Genomic DNA, 16,804 nt, shown 5'->3' with positions numbered 1-16,804 from the left:
ACCTTAGTTTAAGAATTCCTACTCTATAGATTGCATTCTGTTCATAAAAGAGCATTGGTTAAGGGAATTGGAGATTTTTTTACCCAGAAAAGATAAGATTTAGTAACCCCCCCCAAGAAGCTATGATTGCTATCTTCAAGTATTTAAAGGGATGACATATGGAAAAAGGGATGCAATTGGTTCCATTTATCCCCAAGGAGTACATTAGGAGTAATGGGTGGCAACTGTAGAAAGTAGTGTTCTGTCATTGCAAAAGAAAAACTTTCTGATAATTCAAACTCTCCCCAAATGGAATAGGCTACTTCCAGAGTTACTGAACTCCTTGGAGGGATGATCATTTTTTGGGGAATGCTGTAAAGAGGCCTTCCTTTCAGATAGCAGTTGGATTCAAAGACCTTTTTGGAGATGACTTCCCTGTACTGCGATTGGGTGATTTTGATATGGGTCCCTTAACCCAAAGAAAAGACTCATATAGTAGCAATTTTAGGACCTAGACTGACTGCCGAAATTTGGAAGCAGAGATATTTTAAAGGCAGAAAGGGATAATTTTTTATAGCTCTTTCATAACAACAGAAAGAGCTTGGTCTCTTCCACTGCCTTGGGAGGTTCCTCTTGTTGGGAGTTAAGAGAAATCAAGATTTTGGAGAAGATGGATCATGGAAGAATGGAAGACAGAACATACAGGAAAAAAAAAACCTGTATTTGCCTACCTCCCTCTAGAGAGAAGATCTCAGTTGCTAGAGGTCCTCCCCTACTCCTCCTATGATAAAGGGGAAAACACACTAGGTTTGAATCCAGAAAGCCTCAGTTTAATTTGAGCTCTGACACAAATACCTTGCAACTGGGGGCAAGTCACTTCATCACTCCAGGTCTCAGTTTCCTCATTTGTGAAAAAGGGATGATAATCAGTATTTTATGGACTAAAATGTTCCATAGAAAATGTGATCTCCTTTTACTCCTACCAATTTCTACCATACAGTGAAAGGTGTCATGATGGGATTCCAGAGGATTATTGCAGCATCCCATATATGCTAGGAAGCTGGAAACTACTTTCTAGTCTAGCTGCAATGAAAAGAGTATCATTTTTGGGGTTTTAGGATATTTATTCAAAAAATTTAACTTCTCTATTTATTGCTTGGATGATTTTGGGTAAGTCATTCAAGCACTGAGGACCTTAGTTTCTTTATCTATAAAATGACTATCTCAAAAGCCCAATCTAGCTCAAAATCTATGATCCTATCTCAGTTTGTCTCCTAGGACCATTGGAAGGAAAGTACATTGTAAACTTTAATTAATAATAGTTAACATTTAGATAGTGCCTTACTAATTTTATAAAATAGGACCTATTTATTCCTCAAATCTTAAAGATGAGGAAAATGAGGCTGAGGTGACTTGCTTTGCCTAGGGTCACATAATTAGTAGCTATTCAGATAGTGGTGGATTTCGAACCCATATCTTTCTTACTCTAAGTCCACCTATCTTATGAGTAACTTTACAAATGTGTACAATTGCATCAGTTGGAGTAGAAACTTCCCAAGATTCTGTTCAGCCAGATGATGGGTATGAGATGCCAACTGTGTGTGCCCAGCCCCATGCTGGGTGATGTGGAGGAGGCAAGCAAAAGAGAAGGCACAGTCCCTGTTCTTGAGGAGCTCACAGGCAAGCTGGGGATGTGCACATGTGAAATATTCTAGAGAACAATGCTGTCTGTCCTGCATTGTAAAGGTCCTGTAATGAGTGGTGCAGGCTAGAAAGTTTGTGAAAAATCAGAGGAGTGGTTAAGGAAAGGTTGCACACAATAGGTGACCTGTGAGTTGGACCTTGAAGGATAGCTCAGTTTTCCATGGGCAAAAAGGAGGGGGAAGAGCTTTCCCAGAGACCAGATAACAGGGAGGAGGAGCAGGAGCAGGAAACTGGCTTGCCTGAGGGAGATGGAGTATATTGGGCAGGTGAGTAAGGGACAAGTTTGAAAGACTGAGGCAGTTATTTGGTGTTTCTGAGGATTGCTTGCTATGCTCCATATTAACAGGACTGTTATAGGACAAAAGTGCATCTTAACCCTGAAGTGTTCCAGGAATTCCATTTCTCAGCTTCATTCAGGTTCTAACCCCCTCCCCCCCCCCACCTAGAGCCTTGGGAAATGATGTACCTTCCCACTAGAAGAGCCCCATCCCTGGGCATTGTGGGTATTTGATAATGTAAAAAGAGAGAAGCAACTGGGACAGTTGCCCAGAGCACATTTGGGCACTGGATTCAGAGTACTTTGTGTTTTCATTTCCTTTCTCTGACTTCCCTTACCTAACTTAATAGAGGCTATATGGCTACAGCTGATTGACTCAGAGACAGGAGTAGGGGGAAGGGTGGTGCAGTGATGTTAGTGATGCATCTGTCATTTTAAATTTGGGGTATAACTGCAGAGAGACAGAGAAAGAGAAAGAAAGATGACAAGAAAGAAAGATGCAGGATTAGAGAAGAGAAGGGGAAGCAAGTAATAAAATGGGGAGAAAAGGTGGGAGAGAAAGAAAAGTCATAGGAGAGAAGAGGAGGAAGCAAGGGAGAAAAGGAGGAGAGAAAGAAAAGTCATAGGAGAGAAGAAAGCAAGTAATAAAAGGGGGGAGAAGAGGAAGGAAGACAGAAAGTCATAGGTGAGAGGAGAAGGAAGGGGGAGAAGGGGAGGGGAGAAAGAAAAGGAAAAGAAAAACTTACCTAACATATGACTTCCTCTTGAAGTCTTTCTGTTCTGATATCTTACATATATATGTATATATGTATGTATGAACATATGATATATATGTATAGGAATATGTATGTGTGTGTGTATATGTGTCTGTAAGCAGTAGCTCTGAATTCAGAAGAATCAGGATTCAATTCTTGGCCTCCTTGTTTTCTGAATAATCATGAGCAAAAGCTTGCTCTGTCGTCCTCATTTTCCTTACCTGTAAAAGGGGATACTACCCACCTCACACAATTGTTGTCAGAGGAGCACTTTGGATACTGTAAATGTTGTTCAGGAGGTATCATGATGTAATGGATAAAGAATTGTTCTGAAACTGGTCAGGGAAATCAGGGTTCAAGTCCCATCTCTGATGTGGGCGAATCACCAAACTAGCTAGTTGGGGAGATAACAATATAAAATGGAATCTTAGACTAGTCAAGCTAGAAGGGACTTCAGAGATAATCTATTTTAATTCCCTCATTTTACAAATGAAGAAATTAGGACACTTGAGAGAGATGAAATTATTTGCCTGAGGTTATCCAGCAAATTGTTGGTAAAATCAGGACTAGGACCCAAATCCCTTGACTTTGGCATCAGAACTCTTTCTGCTAATACTTACAAGGGCATGCCAATGTGATTGGATCTCATAACATGTTCTATGTCAGTTTAAAGAAAGATGTCAATATAAGGCCTAGAAGAGTTAAGGAAAGTTTCATGGGAGAGTTAGGGCATGAGTTGAGCCTTGAAGGATGTGTAAAGCTTGAATAAATGGAGTGACAGAAAGATCTCATTTGAAAACATTCATGCTATGAAATCTCAAGAGACATGATCAACCCTTCTATTTTATAGAGGAGGAAACTAAAGTTCAAAAAGGGAAAATGATTTATCCAAAGTAATGCAGTAGTACAACCTTATCATTTTAAGATGAAGAAACTGAAGTTTAAAGAAAGAAGATAACTTGCCAAAGATCACATAGCATGTTTGTGATAAAGCTAGGATCAAAGTCCAGTTTGCCTGACTTTTAGATCAGTTTTTTCCAGCACACCAATTTGATTTTTATTTCATCTGAGGCTTTTATGGTCAATCCACAGAGCTTAATTAAGCCCATTGATTGGGGTAGGGTTGAGGATCCAAATGTGACTCTATCAGTTGAGGTCTCTCAGTTCACACTCCTGTGAAATGTAGGCAAATAATGTTCCTTTCATAACTTTTCTTCTAGTGTTAGAGGTATTACCTGTGAAAACTATCTGTGAAAACCCCTAAAATCTTTAATAGAAGTTAGAAATCTGTAACATCACTAGACACCTCAGATATGAGGCAACATGATGCAGAGTACTGAACTTAAAAATGAAGAAGATCCGGATTCAAATTCTTCCTCAGACATTTATCACCTGTGTGATCTTAGGCAAGTCAATCAGCTTCTTTTGGGCTTAATTTCAATGAAGGAGTTGGATTCATTGAGCTCTAAGGTAGGTCTCTTCCAACAGCAAAACAATAGTTCCATGACTGTACATAAATTGGTTAGTTGTTGCTTTTATGAGCACCCTAGGTTTGAAGTTGGATATATTCTTGCTATCATCCAGTCTTTGATTGACCCTTTCTCCTTGGTTGACTGGGTCATGCCATGATTGGCTATCCCAAGCATATTTCAGGATGGAGATAGAAAGTTTTCTCTTTAGATCAACAGACAAAGTGTCCTCAAGATGTGATTTATGCATAAGGTCTTCTACCTGGGGACAAACAAAATGTGTCCCTTTGGTACTGAAATGCCATACCTGGAGGAGAGTTTACCCTGGAGCATCCAGGTGAGATCTCCAGAACCTTTGGCTTTCCAGATGGTGGTCTTCACTTGAAGGGATGGATAGTGCTTGCTTAGGCAGAAATGAGAGCCAAAGGAGCAAGAGAAGGTTTTTGTGATGGATAATCAAGGGCATACTTTTTAGACCTTATTCGATTTGGGTCCATCCTATTCCATTTTCAGGGTTACTGTAGGAAAAGTGGGAATTTTGGACTATTTTCATGCCCAATACTATTAGACTCTGTGGGAGATGGAGATACAGAAGACCAGATCTCTACCCTCAGGGAGTTTATAGTCTGCTGAAGAAGGCAGAATTAACTATTAATACAACATTTTAGACAAGTAGAATAATCAAGAAATGGAATGGGCTACCTTGGAAATGGACAGGATAAACTGTTGCCTGCTTAGCTGAGTGACCCTGGACTGGCATTTACTCTCTTCTTGGCCTCAGTTTCACTCATCTTAAAAAACAAAAACGAAACCAAAAACAAAATGAGGAGCTGAATTTCAAAGGTCTCTCCCAGTTCCATCTTTGTCATCCACTGATTCTATTATATAGTCTGTCCTTTGGGCATTTTAGGTTAGATGGGGAGAGAAGTTACTTTGCATTCATTGTAGATATTTTACATTTATTCATTTTGTACATCTTGCTTTCCCCCCTGTAGGATGAAAGTCCTGAGGCAGTGATTATTTCTTTTTTCTTTTGTGTTCTCTGTGCCTAGAAGAGAGCTAGATACATAATATGAACTTAATAAATGCTTGTCAAATTGAATTGTTGAGAAACCAACACATAGGAAACAAGGGGAAATTAGCAGATGGTATGATCAAGTGTGGAATTGTTTGTAGTTACTATAAGTGTGAAAGGAGTTCAGTGAATGAGAGCATCCAAGGAATCTATCAGAGGAATTGGGACTTTCTTTGCATGGAACAGTGGAGTTGTGACTTGCCCAAGTGTACATAGCTAGCTAGTATCACATGTTTGAGGTAGATTTGAACTCAGGTCCTCCTGACTCCAGGGCAGGTGCTTTATATACTGTATCACCTAGCTGCCTCTGAAAGAGGGACTTAATTTGAGCTTTGAAGGATGGACCTAGAGACCTCATGACACTTGCCATCCTTCCCTCTCCCCTCACATATTGTTATAGGACTGAGAAAACCCAGGTGGTCACCAAAGATTGATGATAAGGTCCTCACAATACACCAGGGTAGCTTTCTTTTTTTAAAAATTTCTTAAATATATGGTCTCTTTTCATTCTCTCAACAAGTGAATAAATGATATTACTGTTCTCCTTTTACATAAAAGGAAACTGAGGATCAGAGATGCTAAGTGATTTTCCCAGCACAGCTCTTAAGTATCATAAGCAGGATTTGAATCAAGGTCTCCTGAACTCAGTTCAAGAGTTCCTTCCTACTACTGCCTTTACTCTTTTGAAGAGCTGCCTTAGACCACAGAGATCTAGCCAACTTAGTTTATGAACCCTGGTCACTCAAATGAACTCCATTTCAAAGGACTGAGTAATTCAGTGACCTAGGACAGGGGACCCTGAGTTGGATGGGTCAAGACAATTGTGTGGCTTTCCTTAGCCGTGATGCCCACTTTGTAATCTAGTGCGTGTATTAGACTGATAACAATGTATCAAGTCAATAGAAGAAGAGAGGAGGCTTCATAGAGTGTATAGGAATTGAACTGGGACCGGCAAGCATTCCAATGCAACAGTCAACATTCACTTATTAAGTGCCTCCTGTGCATTTTGCCCATTGCTGTGCATTAGGATGACATGTATACAAATAAGTTTATACAAAATATAGGGATAGGGATTGGACTTCTGAGGTTAGCAAACTTCAAGTTACAAAACTCCCTCTACCAGAGCCCTTTCTCTGTAAGTTTATCTTTTTTTTTTTTTTAAGATTTTTGTGGGGCTTTGGGTTAAGTGTTTTACCTAAGGTCACACAGCCAGGAAGTAACAAGTGTCTGAGGCTGTATTTGAACTCAGGTCCTTCTGACTTCAGGACCAGTGTTCTAGCCATTGTGCCACCTAGCTGCTCCTCTGTAATTTAGTCTTAGAGATTATTAGTAGAGAGCAGTTATATATTAAGGGATTTGGCCAGGTACATGCAGATGTGTGTGTGTGTCTAGATAAGAGATCATGACTTGAAGCTACTTTTTTTTTAAATTTGAGTCTAGTTCTCTAACCACTTTGAAACCTCTCTATACAGAAAAAAACCACACACATACACACACACATATATATGTATGAATATATGTACATAAACACAAATAATATATATATGTATACACTAAGTTAATACAAGATAATTTAGAGATAGGAAGGTATTAATAGATTGAGCTCCCACATTGGGCTGGTTGGGCAAGAGAGACAGTGAGGTGACCATCAGACTGGGAGAGGAGGGTGGGTGTTGAGGATAGTATGAGCAAAGACTCTGAGATGCATGAGGGTGAGGCAGCAGATCAGAGAGGACCAATCACCTTCTTTACCTGTCTGGCACTGCCATCTGCCTCAGGGCCTGGGTGAGATAATCCTTAGGCAGTGCTCACTGAGTGCATCAGAGAAGGCAGAGAGGCATTAAATAAACATTAAGATATTATTATTTCTGCACGGGTGATGTAGAGCTTCCTAACAAGCAAGTCAGTCAAGCATATTCGGCCTTATTTACTGCCACTATTATTTCCTGACATCTAGATTAATTTGGAGATAACTGTTTATAAGCTCTTCTGTCACTGCATCAACCCATTACCTGGGAGGAGAGGAGAACTTGATTTTAATTTGTAAACAATGGGACCTGCTCTCTAGCTTTCCATCTTTGGATGTCTGAGGAGGTAGGTACCCTTATAGTCCCCCCATTTTGACTCTCCCCAGGCATAAAAGATATTTTTCTCTGAATGAGAGCCATTCACTTTTGCACCCTTGAGATGAAGCTCTGCCCACTTACTGGCCACAGTCAAGTAAATGGAGCAATACAGTACCTGTGTTGGAGGGGTACATGATGGGAACTCTTTTCTTTTTCCCATTTTGAACATAAAATTAGAGATTTTGAGCAGAGACCCTTGATGTCATCTATTCCAACTCTTTTTCATTTTGAAGATGAGGAAATTGAGGCCATGAGAGGTTAGGTGATTTGCCAAAGCTCACACAAGTAATAAGTTCAAGAGACATGATTCGAATGCACATGTCACTGATCCTCTTGGAGAACAAAGGATGAATAACATTGTCTGATTTCAATTCAGTAATTTTTTTCCACTGTGCCCCTTGATTTGGGTTAGGATTGAATCTATATTACCTCTGAAGACCTAACTCTAAGCCGATGATTCACTCCTATACCCTTTCCCCTCATTAAAGTCATGTTTATATAGGACTTTAAGGTTGACAAAATGTTTTCCTCATAGCACCTGTGAATAAAGGCGATAGTCATGAGTGAACAGAAAGGAATGAATGGGAGAGGATTTTCAGGCAGTGTGTTCAATAAAATTTAGGGACTGATTGGATGTAAGATGTGAAGGTGGAAAAAAAAGCTGGGAAAGACAGTTTGTTACAATGGAGGGAACATCAATTTTGGGGTCAATGAACCTGGATTCAAATCCTAATACTGTCATGAAGTACTTGTATGAACTTGGACAGGAAAAATATATCTCTATTTTTAATAACCTCTCCTTGAAATTAAGCATTTCCTTCAATTATGAATTTTAAAAAACATTCTGAGAAGGACTCTATAGGCTTCACCAGATTGCTTAAGGAGACCATGACCCCTGGTATTCAGGTTAACTTCCAGTTCTAGATTTATGACCTCAACAATCCAAAGTCTCAAGCTTAGGTGGGATCAGAGACCTAGGACTGGAAGAGATCTCAGCTTTTGATTCATCCAACCTCTAGTCCATTTTCTCATCTTATAAATGAAGAAACTAAGACTCACTTCTCAAATGACTTCTCCAGAGTCACAGAGATAGTAATTGTTAGAGGGAAACTTGAACCTAGATGTTCTGAACCCACAGGCTAGTACTCATGTTCCTGTGCCAAAAACAAGATTCTCAAGGAGAGGAACCCCAAAGCCACTAATCTTTAGTGGTAACATTTCAGACCTTGTGGCTGTCTGTTGGAGAGAGATTTGGGGCATAGGGGTGAAGTTCCTGGCACTTCTCAAATCTTACTATATAGCAGACTGCCTACTTCTGATTCTTAGGTTGACCTTTCAGCTCACCACCACTCAGCTCCAGTACTTTGGTGGAGTCCCTTTTCTATTCAGTGATATCGCTGGGTTGGGAGGCAGAAGCTAGAGAATTGTTCTGGTCGATATATCTTTCTTCTAGTACTTTTGTCTTTATTTAATGACTATAGAAGAAAAATGGGACCTAATTTGGTCACCACATTTTCTGGGCAGATGCCTTGATTATTCTTCCATCTGCAAATTGGGATGATAACTTGGACTTTTCCTGAATGCATCCTTGTAGGGGTTAAAGAGTCAGTTGTATTAGCATGGGCTCACAGCCCAGAGCTTGAACAACAGGGGCCAAGTCCAAGATAAATGAAACCATGAATTAACTAGGATTGTAATATAAATTGGAAATACTATCTATTAGCTTGTACTAGTTTCTTTCTTCTTAGGTTACTTCTTCTTTGGTTAATGGCAGATGAGAAATGGAGTAAAGTAAAAAGAATAGTAAACAAGGAAAACAAAGAGCTAATTTCTGGTTTTAACTTTCTAGGCAACTAGGGGCAAGATGCTACTTCTCTCTGGGCCTCATTTTTCTTATCTGTAACCATTTTTAACATCATATGCTTTTTGCACCAACCTTTATATGTGAAGCTTTGAAATGAGAAGTGAACCAGAAGTGTATAATGTTAAAAACTAACATGTTTGGATAGCATGAGTCAGGTGCTTTGCTACCTCTAAAAAAAATAAATAAAGTAAAAGTATAAGTTTTCCATTGATCTCTAGAGTGTTATGGTGATTGATTAGGGTGAGCATAGGATTTTGATGCATTTTAATTGGGGGGAAAAGGGGAAAAGATCTGTGAGGAAAACTCTTGTCCCAATGAAGGTACATGCCTTCTCTGCAGATTAAAAACTTAGAGAGTTTTCTAGGGGCACACTGCAAGGATTAGTGACTTATTTAGGGTAATACAGCCAGGATGTATCAGAGGTGTGATCAAACCCAGATTTTCTTACCCTTGAGGCAAGTTCTCTCTTTATATGTCAAGCTGCCTCTCAAGCAAATGTTAGGGCAATAATAATGATCGATTTATACAGCAGTTCCCTCATGAGAATGTGGCAAGATAAGCCATAAAGTTATCATTATTTCCATTTTTAAGATGAAGAAATTGAGATCCAGAAAATTTAAGGGACTCAGACATGGTCACAACACCAGAAAATGTCATAGCTGCAATTCAAACCCAGGGATTCTGTATACTTGTCCAGGTGTTGTTCCATAATGCTGCACGGGACCAATCCTAAATTCACTGAAGAGGGAACTCCTGGGAACACAGAAATCATAGCATGTTAGAGATGGTAAGAATCATCTAGCTAGGCTTAGAGATGAGAAAAGTGAGGTCAGAAAGGGTTGTGGTTTTTTCCTGAAATCACACTGTAACAGAGGCAAAGAATGAATTCCTCTAATATTGAACCTGAGAAAAATGAAAGCTTTTACTTTTGGTAAAGAATCAACTCTTACAGACAAAATAGTTAATATGATATAGTGACTAGGGCACTGGATGTAAGAGTCGAGATCATCTGAATTCAAATCTCACCCCATATATTTACTATGTGACTTTGGACAAGTCACTGAACCTCTTTGTTGCTTTTTTCCTTATCTGAGAAAAAAAGAGAAGGTTGGACTTGCAGGCTTTTAAGATTCCTTCCAATTTTCATGGTGGGATGGAAGGTTCTTGGAGTAGAGTTGAGAAGAGGAGCATCAGTGCTGCTGAGCTCCAAGAAGACATCTTGTGGGGTATCAGCAAAGAACACTGGACTAAATATAAAGAGACTTGGGGTCTCCTTCCATATTTGCAACTACACTGATGGTGGAACATTAGACAAACCTGTAACATTTCTAACACTCAACTTCCTCATCTGTCAAATGGAGATAGCAATGAATTCCTTTTCTACCTTTCCTATCTAGGTAGCTAGACAGAGTATTGACTTGAAGTCATGAAGACTCAAGTTTATAAATCTGGTCTCAGACATGTCCCAATTTTGTAACCCTGGACAAGTCACTTAACCTTTGTCTGTTTCATTTTTCTCATCTGTAAAAAGAGAATAAGACTATCACCTACTTTCCAGAGTTGTAATATTAGGTATTTAATAAATATTTGTTTCCTTCATTCTTCCTTTCCTTGGCTGGGGTACAAAATGTCAATATCAGCCTCACATCCACTGCTTCTTAGGCTAAATGCAAAATGAAATGAGAGATGAGAGGGAAAAGTGTTTTGAAAAGTTAAAAGTACATTTCAACATTTCAAAGATCTTCAATTTTGTCAATCTACACCAGAGTAAAGAGGCAAAAAAGTCATGGCCTTGAGACCAACCTTGTGATAAGCCTCACCAAATTTAGCTAGGCTGCCTCTCAGACAACAAACATACCCTCAGTCTTTCCAGCCTGGTAGGTAGGCTCTGATTGAGCTGATGCTTTGCTAGAACACCATTTGAGAACCCTGAATCATTTTTATCTCCTAAGGAATTATCAGAGGACATTATTGCAGGGTCTCCTCCAACATGCCTAGGGAATTCTCCCACCTGGCCTGGTTACATGTCACTTGGTTATTTCCAATTCAGAGTCTTTGGCCTTTGAAGACCCAAACAAAACACATACCCAGGAAATAGGTCAACATTTTCTCATAGAAGGCCCTGTTGATTGTATATGTATATGTATGGTGACCCATGATGATTTTCTTTGTGGGTCATTAACTTGAGAAGATGATGCCTAGTTGCACAGTGGAGCATTTATTTGGAGGGGGAAAGCCACCAAAGTAATTTGGGGAGCAAAGATTCATCCTACTAGGATTTTTAAAAAGTGGCATGGGGAAAATATTTCCTATATTATGTGAGGCACTCTTCCTGATTTCATCTTATCTCATAGCATAACATCTCCAAGCAGGATGTGTAGGGCTGCTCCATTTCACAATGTGAAATCAGCAATTTGTTGCCATTTCACCTCCCCTTTAGGGCCCCTCTCTTTTTTCTCATTGCCTTGGTCTGTAGAACCATAGCCTTCAAGAGCAAATGGGACTTTGTAGCTCATCTTCCAAGTCCTCCCTCAGTCTTTTAGAAGAGGAAACTGAAAGCCCAGTGAAATGACTTGGCTATTAGCTAGTGACAGAGTGGGGATGAAAACTTGGATCTTCTGATTTCCAGACCAGCCTCTTTCAACAAAATCAACTCATCAGGAACATATCCTGTTTCTTTTTCCCCCCACAGAGCTGCTAATGGATGATAACAGCTTAAGCTGTTACCCCTCCTAAGGGTAATGTAGTTTCATAGATGACTCTGGAAAATGGGAAAGCCTTCAAGACTGAGTGGAAAAATTGAGTGGGAAGAACCTGAAATGATGGGATTTTAGATCATATGACAAGCTAGTGGAGGATATTATTTGGACCTGGGACCCTGCCTGGAACTCCTCAAATCATACCCAGTAGGCAATTGCCTACTTACTGAGTGCCCACTAACTGACAAAGATAGATAATATAGACCACAATCCTGTGTCCTTTTCTTTTGCAATTCTGTCCAGGTATTTCAAGAGTTCCCCAAAAGACATCAGCTCTTTATCCCCTGGTCCTTCTAGTCATTGATACTTCAAGCTTATTATATAGACCATGAAAAGGGACTCCCCTTAAACCCCATTCACAGGTGTCAAAGAAATACCTTTGCTGATTATTTCTATTTTTCCAAAATCACTAAAGTACCCATCCAAGGGCTAACATTTTAATTTTTAGATCAACAAATCAATCAAGACATATCTATTGAGGCCCTAATATAATCAAAGCCCTCTACTAAGCATTGTGAGTCTATAATAGGAGTTTGAGACATGATTCCTACCCTTAAGCAGCATGCAGTTTCACTGAGAAAATGACATAGGATGACAGTTATGAAACATAATTGGTATAAAGGGAAAATGTGATAAGTGCCATGCTGTGGTACAGTGAAAACTATAGGCCCAAAGGATCTAGGTTCATATCTTGGATCTGCTACTTATTTACTTTATGACCCTGGATAATTGGATAATTCATTTACCTCTTTAGGTTACGGTTTTCTCATCTGCAAAATGAAATGGTTGAATGAGTTGACCACTGAGGCGCCTTTCCACTCTAAATAGATGATCCTATGATTGATACATATAGTAAGAGATGAGAGAGATCACTCTGGGCCCAGGAAATCCTAACATGGCATTGAGTTGAACCCCAACTTGCCCTCCCACTTCTGACAATGAAGTCTCTGTTTTCTAAGCCAATTCAAATGGCCTCAAAAGATATGATAACTTCTCTCAAAATAGGCTAGACACACTCTGCTCTTGGTCTGGCACTTCTTGATTAAATGTAACCCACATTTATTTATCATCTAAGATATATGGCTCTGTCAGTGGATGATTTTTTTAAAGGACAAAAATGACCCAGTTCCTGACCTCAAGGAGATTACCTTCTGTTCTCTTGGGGTGGCAGTGGAAGTGAAATACAACATTTAATAAGGTAAGTATAATACAAGTCAGGGAATAAACGGATCCAGTAAGGATCCAGACAAAACTTTTAAGAATATCTAATGAGGGAAAGAACATTTTCCTTGTAGGGATCAGCAAAGACAGCTCTTTGCTTACTTGCTCTCCTCTTTCGAACCTCTCTAGGGTTGAAACAGAATCACCAAGGTCACCCCACAGTCAATCACAGGAAAGACATAATACAGTTAAATAAGGGATAGAGAATGATACCTGCAATGATTTGAGGATGGGGGGAAAGAGTTTTGTTTGAAAACAGACAAAATAGTTCAATTCAATATTCTATTCTTATCCTACTTGAAAATTTTCTTATCTTCATTTTATGAATGGAGAAGAAAATCCTGAAAAGTTATGTATCTGAACCATGATTTCTTTCAAGGCTTGGTAACAAGTGCTACTTCTTAAATGGAGACAAATCCCTTCTCAGTTTTCCCAGTTGTTAGCATTGTCCTCTGCTCCATCCAAATATTCTATTTATTAATTTCACAAATACTCCATATTTACTTATTGATGCTAGATTGCTCATATACTGGTAGACTGAAAGCTTCTTAAGGGCAGGAGCTTCACAGCTTTTGTCTTACCCATAGGGTCTGAAACAGTGTCTGATATATTGTGGGCACCTAATAAATAAGTCTGAAGTTACCTTATCCTGATCCTTCATGACTTTATAGACCAAGGATGGCCATAGATCATAAATCTAGAATATAATAAAATGGAATGGAATAGAAAAGGAAAGAAAATTGAAAGAACAGAATAAAATTGAATTTAATCGAATTAGAAAGGGAAAAAATAGAACAGTACAGAATAGAATAGGATGGAATAAAAATGGAAAGAAAAGCGGAAGGGTAAGAATAGAACAGAATAAAACAGAACAAACCAGAACAGAATAGAACAGAACAAAACAGAAAAGAATTATAGAATAGAACAGAACAGAATGGAATAGAATTAGGCAGGGAAAGAATAGAAAAGTATAGAATAAATGGGAATATACAGGGGAAAAACGAGGAAGGAAAAGAGCAGATAGAATAGAATAGACTGTTTCCCAGACTAGACTAGACTAGAATAGTAACTGCTTAGTGCTGGAGTGAGGATTTGAATTAAGCATTCCTTAGGTTAATCTAACCTAAGTCTATAATAGAGGGAGCCAACATGATTCAGATAAGAAGGGAAATTCAATTGTGTCATCAAGAAAGGGCCATGGTAAATTTTATTGTCTTTCCTTCAACACTTAAAACATCCTCATATGTCTCTATACTATGATATTATTATGTCTTTCAAAACATGTTATATTTTAATATCAATTAAGTCATAATGAAATTTTTCCTTCCAATTCAACTCATATGGAAATATCATTCTTACTTCATGAAACCAAATATGAAACTGGGTCTATAGATTGGTCAGCCATGTTATATAAAAGCATGACGGTTTAAGACAAATATTTTACCAGAAATAGGAATTTATTCCTTAAAAGGCATCCAATTTTACCTACACATTTTATTAGGTCAGTACATAATCTCTTGGGTAGAGGGTTTTGGGATGAACATGGATATACTGGAAAGTATTCTGAGAAGGGCAACTAGGAGATGAAAGCCCTAGAATGAAGAGTCTTGAACTCATGTCACATGAGGTTTGATTGAAGAAACTGAGGATATTTGGTCTGGAGAAAAAGACATATTGAAGATGTGATAACTTTATTCGAGTATATGAAAGAGTATCTGTAGAAGGGGAGTCAAGACAGTTTATATTGGACCCCAGAAGGCAAAATCAGGAACAATGGGTGGAAGATGTGAAGAAACAGGTTTCAGTTCTGTAAAAGGAAAATCTTTCAAACATTTGGAGTTGTTCAAAGACAGCTATTTGTCAGGCACAATATGGAAGCAAAGGCCAGACTAAGCAGCCTACAAGATCCCTTATAAATTTGAGACTCCGTGATTCTTACCCCAGAGAGATACAGGTTGAAAACATAAAATTCCTTCTAAAAAGGTTCAAATGCAGGTATGGATGACAGAAGTTACTAACTGATGCTTTTGGAGACTATCTCTGAATTTAGCATCACTCTGAAGGGCAACTGCCTTCTCCCTATAAAGTTTCCTCAATGATTTATCAGAGGAAATCCTGGTCTGCTGGGGCTATTCAGACATGCTTAAGTGTCTAGAATAATAGAATAAATGATTCCTTTCCTAAATAACCCAACTGAAGCAATGTGAAGATTCTCAAAGACCCTATAGTTTCAGGAACAGAGAGATCCCAACTTCAGCTCTGGGTTTTGGATCTCACCAATTTCCTCTCACATTCAGGGTCTTCCCAAGGTTGAGCAACTCATGAAATGAATAACAACTCCTAAGAGAGGAAGTCAGTTTACAATCATACAATCAACAAATAGTTTCTTAGCCAGAACTGCACTTGCATGGGAAAGCAAAGGAGATAATAACAAAGGCAATATATGATTAACAAATGGGGGCAGTGTGGGGTATCTTTGAGTTACTATCCATCAATATGGTGTCTAGTCCCAAGCTCTGCCCCCAAGAATCCTATGACCTTGGACTGGTTTCTTAATCTATTTCCCTTTATAAAATGGAAATCATAATACTTTTCCTTACTATTCCCAGAATCATTATGAGGATCAAATAAGTGATGTTTATGAAAACATTTGGAAAAAAAAACATAATCTACATAGAGTTAAGGATTATTACCTGAGAGGCAACCTTAGTGTCAGGAAGACTCCAGGTTCAAGTTTTCTCTGCTGACAGTTGCTGATTATGGGACCTCAAATCAGTTAGTTCCTCAGTGTCCCAGGCATCTTTTGAAGACTGTGATTTACAGAATGTGTCAACCTGTCTACATAGAAGTTTCTTCTATGGTATTGTCTATGCATAGGAAATGAGAGTATGGACAAATCTAAACCACCAGTTGAGCAACAAACCTCCCTGAGAAAACACCTTACAGGTAGTGTGTCCTTACTGCCTAAAGAGCTGGGTGGGAGAGGTTATTAGGGTTCTTTTAGCTCAAGGGTTCTACCCCCTTATTGTGTCAGTCTGATGAAACCCACTGCTTCCTTCTCAGAATCATGTTTTTAAATGTATAAAATTAAACACAAAGTATTACAAAGGAAATCAATTATATTGAAACATGGTTATCAAAATATTTTTACAAAACACATTCATAGATACCAACAGATCCTTTCATTTATCAGTGATGAAACTTGCGCTCAAGAGAGTGACTTCTCTCATTCATATGAAGTTTGACTGGAACCCAAATCTTCTGACTTCAGATCTGGACAGTAAGACTTTCTTCAGTTGCCTCCCCACCTAGACTCTGCCAGTGTCCTGATCTCCAAGCTATCTCTGTCTCCTGTATTCTCTATATTTATGACTGACATTACCATTCTGGCCCAGTCATGCTCCAAAATCTCAGTGTCCCTCATATCTCACAGTTCATCAGTCACCAAGTCCTATCAAATCTTCCTTTGTAATAATTCATTCCATTTCATCCCATCCTTGCCATTCTTAGTATGCTTGCCTGTCTGCTCATTCCCTCATTTTTTTCAATGGGATCATAGGTAGATATAGATTTGG

The sequence above is a fragment of the Macrotis lagotis genome, chromosome X (genome assembly GCF_037893015.1).
Source record: "Macrotis lagotis isolate mMagLag1 chromosome X, bilby.v1.9.chrom.fasta, whole genome shotgun sequence".
NCBI lineage: Eukaryota > Metazoa > Chordata > Mammalia > Peramelemorphia > Peramelidae > Macrotis > Macrotis lagotis.
The sequence above is the reverse complement of the archived record's forward strand: the minus strand, read 5'-3'. Positions refer to the sequence as shown.